This window comes from Ciconia boyciana, chromosome 2 (genome assembly GCF_034638445.1).
Source record: "Ciconia boyciana chromosome 2, ASM3463844v1, whole genome shotgun sequence".
Lineage (NCBI taxonomy): Eukaryota > Metazoa > Chordata > Aves > Ciconiiformes > Ciconiidae > Ciconia > Ciconia boyciana.
The window spans coordinates 92,683,309-92,689,308 of NC_132935.1; positions in this window are offsets into that span (position 1 = coordinate 92,683,309).

Below are 6,000 nucleotides of genomic sequence, written 5' to 3' on the forward strand. Positions count from 1 at the left end.
TACTGGGAAACCTCCCCAGTGAGACACGTCTACCTTGCTGGGAACTGATGCTCTCTGCTGGAAATTAGGGAACTTCCGAGGGCGTTCAGGCAGATCTGTAATATCTGTGTTATGCTCCCACTCCTTGGCCACACAGACTGAGAAGCTGCTGAAGTACTGCATGTTTGCAGCATGCATGGCACAAGAACTGGGGTGTATGGTTGCAGTGCAGCAGAAATCACAACCAAAAGGAGAGCTTCCAGGTCTGACAGGAGGAGATAAGAGTGTCCACAGAGCGGGAGGAGGAACCTGCTTTTTCCTCATATCCTTATTCCTCATATCCACTGTATCCTTTGTCTCCATCATTTCCCTCTTCTTCCAGCTACGCTGGTTGCCTGTCATTCTGCTGCCCTCTCCTCCCCTCTGCAAACATTTTCAGTACATGCACCTCATTCCCTGCTCACCAGGTGACTCTCTCCCAGTAGCAATTCTGTTCCACTCGTTTACACCAGTGAATGTGAATAGCAAACTTAGCTCAGTCATGAGTGTTTTAAGAAGAAGAAACATATGTGAAACAAAAAGAAGTAAGGCAAAAAAAAATGTATGGGACGGAAAGAAAATATTGAGTAAACCAGTCTATTTTTACAGTGCCTTTTCATCAAATATTCCTGCCACTGTTGTTCCAGAAAGGCCTCCTAACCTAGAAATAGTAGCTGGTGGTCATGTTTAGTGTCCTGCATTTGTGACTGAAAGGAGCTGTGACTCATAAATGTGTATAGCTCCCTGGCTATAAGCCACTCTAACTTAAAATGGCTGAGGTTTGCTGTGAGAAAGCACATCTGACTTGTATTTCCTGGAGACTGAAAAAGTATCTTCAAATAACAGCATAAGGGAAAAATACTAGCCGTAAAGAATTTTACATTCTTTGGAATGATATCATAGTAGAATATACACAGTAGACTAATTACGATTTCATCTTTAATTTTGCTCCGAAGTGGGTTGCATCTTTTGAAGTGTCATTCCCTTTTATAACTCTTTCAAACGAATGGCCGCCTTCCAATCGCTTACTTACCATCATCTATATTAATTTGTGTTCTTCCAACAGCTGGATAATCTGTCGTAATTAGAACGATCTCCGCTCGCTGGGTTTTACCCTCTTGTCAGAGGGAATTACCCGGGCGGACTGCTCTCTGCCCCGAGCAGACAGCGGAGGGTGCTGTTGTATTTGCGGTGGGCACCCTGAGGTGCTTGTACCGAGGTTCCCACAGCCAGCTGCGCAGTAGCCCCTTAGAGCCCCTTTCATAGCCCCTTAGAGCTTGCAGCTACAGACTTCCAGTTTCGGCTTTACAGGGCTGACAGGGGGTCCCAGTGAGGGACCAGGACCCACACACAGCTCAGGACAACGAGGCTTCAGCTCAGTTAGTTGTCCGGGCGGTGAACAAAGAACGATACGTAATAACGCAGGTTTGGATTTTCACTCTAATGCTGTGTGTTCCCTAACAGTTTTACTGCCTCTTGTCCACAGATGATATTTTGTATTAAATCCCTCGAGGAGGGACGGAGGAGGAGGGAGAGGAGGAATCGGGGGGATCTGTTTTTCGGCCAGAGGAGTTCTGAGTCTGTCCATTAAGCACTCGCTGCTTTTCCAAAGCATGTTCTGAATTAGGCAGAGCGCAGTACATCTTCTTCAACGTGCTGGCCAGAAGTCATGAAGCCATGCTAAATGCATGGATGGCAAGCCCTGCTCTCAAATTTGGGACATTATATTAGGACACCCAAAGTCAGCACTAGCGCTCTTCAGCTGAACTTGCATTAGCCAAATGTGATCTAAGAGCAGGAGCTCGGCAAGCCAGTCAGCCTGTCTGCTCATGGTCCTTGAACAGGATGCAGATTACAGTTATTGAATTTCAAATGTTGTATTTCATTGTCATCTGGACACTGTGACTTTATTAGTGAATACATCATTAATAATATGGCATGTGGTCAAAAGATGTGTCATTCCAAAACCCAAGTAAATAGCAGAGAATTAATAAATACATTTCAAAGAAGCCCACTGTGATTTGCAAGTATGTCTTGCTGCTACTGCTGTTCAGGCAATTGTTTCCCCTTTATACTACTTTTCCTGTAAAAATCTCAAGTAGAAATTCTACTTGAGCTTCCCAGCTCAAATAAAACTATCTGTTTTATGGATGAGTAACTGGAGAAGTCAAAGAAGTGAAATGATTTTCCCAGGATCACAGACTGAGAATGAAACCAACCTGTGAATTAAACTCAGAACCTGAACTTGCCAGAACAACTGGAAGGGGCAGAGGGTACAGCCCACGACCCCTTTCTTTCCACCCTCAGTTTTGCCCCACAGTCACAGCCATGGAGAAATTTTAGTTTTTCATCCTGAAGTGAATGCACTACACAGGAGATCTGAAGGATGCAAGCTGCTCTCTCTGCTGCGCAGGTCTGCCAGCTTCTCTAACTGGCTGATATATCCTGATCATAACGTTTCCACATTGCTTTAAAGATGAGAAGCACTATGTATATCAATGATAGAAATTATTGTACAATGTAATTTTCATCCCACAGGACATAAACCAGCCCACTGAGGTATTCAGATGTGCTCTGTTATTTCCTCTGCTCCAGCCCTGCAAAAAAAAAGTTCTCCCTAAAAAGTAAAGTAATAAAAGTGTAAATGCAATAACCCCCCTGCCAACATCATTCTGAATGAATCGAGAACTTTTCAGAAATATATTTTTGGCCCTTTTCTGAATAACCAGGGTCAGATCATGGATGAGTGGCAAAAAGGTATGAAAACACCTTTGGGCCACTCATACATTTCTGTGGCCAAAGTTGCTTTCTGGGCTAGTTTGCTGAGGACTGATTTGCTAATGGGAAATGTTCCTACCGATCTTGTGTTCAGTTTACCTGGATTTAATCTTCTTAGTTTGAATTAGTAGAGGAGACTGTGTTTATATCTGTATCCATAGATGGAAATAGAGATAGACTCCTTACTTGAGTACACAATGTTTATTTTATCCTAAAAGTTTGTTTTCTCCCCCCCCCCCCCCCGGCCCCGTTGCAGTGTCACTGCTGCTGTATTTTATTAGACCTCTGGTTTTCATTATGCAAAAAGTCAAAACTGGAACATTGTAAATCTCCCCTCTCCTCCCCACTTGCTGCTCTGAAGCCCGTCCGCCATTCGATGCCGAACAGCTTCTCCTACCAAAGCGCACTATTTCCAGGGGCTTTGGGGAATATGAGGTGAGAACAGGGAAAGGGGGGGGACTCGCCTGCCCAAGGCTTGTTAACCTGAGCGCACACTCTCTTTCTCAAATTTGTTTTCTCAGCTGGTGGCACAGTCACGGCCCCAGCGCCATCAGTCCAGCAGAGAGCAGTTTCATTCGAGATCTGAAGGCAGATTTTAAAGAAGTGGTTGGGGCAGGAGGGGAGGGGAGCTTAATAACAGCTTAGAGCCTGACTCCCCGTGTTTTCTTAGTATATTGAAATATGAACTGTGTAAACACTCTGCATTCCACCTGCTCCAACATCTGCCAAAAAGCTCACAAAAGTCCTTTGCTCTTTTTTACATCCTCCCATTTTGCTTGCCCTCCTCCCCACGAGGTCTCGCACATCACCTCGCTGTCCTGCCCCCCACCCAGCCTCCGCAAACAAACACATGCTCTTTTTTTTTCTTCTTCTTCTTTTTTTTTTTCTGCTGGAGACATGCATTTCCGAAGTCGCTTTGCACCTAACATGCAGTGCCTTTTCAGCCTCCTCTTTCACGGAGCTGTTGACTCGCTTCGGTTTCAGAGCACCGCTCAGTGGTGGTGCTCATCAGATTATTGTTGTTCTTTTAATATTATTTACTGTTATTACACATAAATATGGCAGTAATCACCCGGGAGACTGAATGTTTTCCACATCAAAACTTAAAGCAAAAAAGGCTGCACCCACATGCTCTGCATTTTACCTGTCTTCCCCTGAACAGGGAGCAATTTCCATCCAGATGGCAAACCATCAAGGGTTTTACACTTTTACACTTAGTAAAAACACTGAAGAAAGAAGTGCATTTTCCATCATGTTCTGAAAGAGAGCAGGCTGTGCTGACTTTGACGTGAGAGCAGATTTCCCCTTGGCATGGTCCTCCGGCAGCCTCCAGGAGTGGGACAGAGACAGGGACCACGTTTCTGCCACGTGGTAGCATTCCCCAAAGGCCTCCGAGGGGTCACTGGCGCCGTGCGAGCAACGCAGAATTAGCTGAATAGCCTCTGGTAGTCACTCCTTGTTTCTCATGTCAGATGTGACCATATCATCCCCCACGGTGAGTGGGACTTGGTGGGGTTCCTGGAAGTGGCCAGGTAGTGTGTGTTCGAAAGCGTGGTATTTTTGATCCAGGAGATCCAAACCAGCCTGTTTTTGACTGAAGCAGCCAGTAAGTTTTGCCATGATTGCATGAGACTGCAAGAGGCTGACCTGAAAATGAGCGGAGAACTGTGATTTAGGTCTAAGAAAAAAATATTTTTATCTGACTGTGTAGGGAAGCCACCACTTCGGTTACCCAGGAATGGAGAAGGTGAGATTCAGCTGGCTTCTCTACTGCCATAGAGCAGTCAAACTGCCAGCAAAAGCAGCCAGCTGGGTTCCCTCAGCCTCATTTACATTAGCTGAGAAAATGAGGGTGCCCTTCTGCCTTCTCCTAATGAGGGTGCTTCTACTGCCCTTTGCCCTCAAAATACTTCACGCTGCCCAGCACAGACCACAGTGCTTACGTCTCAGCTCCGATCCCTTTTGGACTGTGGGTTATGAGGGAAACGGTTCTGACTGGTTTGAAACGTGGTGAGGACAAGCCTGGCAGTGAGGCTGGAAAGGATTTGGCAGCCCTCTAACTGAGAAACAGGCCCTAGATTTCATCTTGGGGCAGCTGATGGGAGGGATGAGCCCCACTGCTGCTTAGGCTTTTCACAGGTACCTGTATGTCTCTGCTGTTTGCTGGACTTGTTTGTGGCTTCAGCATCTTACTGGGGCTCGGGCGTTTTTCATTTTGTTCTTCCCTGCCTTGTGCTTTGCCTCTGCATATATTTCTGCCTGGAACAGGAATCATGCAAAATATCCTCACAGTCCTTTTCAAGCTCTTGGCATTAGAAACACCCTTCCCCTCTGCCTCTCCCAGCCAAGTGATCTGTGCAGCAGAGCTGGGAGCAGGGAAGGGACGGGACGGGAAGGGATGGGAAGGGAGGAGGAAGAGGAAACCATTCACCTCGCCCTTCCAACCAGAAGCAGGAGCCTGAAGCGGTCACTCTGATGGAAGAAGGTCACGTTTAAAAGACGAGGGGGAAAAAAAAAAAGAAGACAAAAGGTGTTCCCTCCCCCCACCCTGTTGGGATCATCGTGGTTGGGTGTAACCCACACAGAGATACCAGCAACCCTTGCCAGAAACACGTACGATGGCGATGATAAACTGATACCACTGTGAGAGAAGCTGTAGTCCCTGACGGGCTTGTGGCTTGCTCTGGGAAGGCAGCCTGACATCTTCCCCACCTAATTCAGTTTGCTTAAAACTGTCCCCCAGTTGTCAAAATTCCTCTCATCAGAAAGTAAAGCTAGAACAGAGTATTTCTAATCCAGTTAGGACAAAAGCTGTCCTGTCTCCAGCTATTTTTTGGAAGGTCAGTGTGAAGGACTGAGCAACAGGGACGTGCATATTTGTTCCCTGAAAAGAGGAAGGGTCATTAAACTGGAACATCTAGTATGCTTTTGAAAGAATTACATTACATCAGAAGGAGCCAGGAATAAGATACCATTTGTTAACTTTGCTAATCCATTAAAAATACATTGGGCAACTGAACTATTATTTGAAACTCTCTGCAATCTCTCTTACAGCAAGGAAACAATGTCCTACTGCGTTTAGGTGTGGTGTGTTCTCAGAGCACATAAAGCTTTCAGCGGCTTTGTATGAGGCTGACTTTGATTTTAGGTAACAGCACATACTGAATCGGCTGGGGAAAGAAAGTCCCCGACCAGAGGTCTACT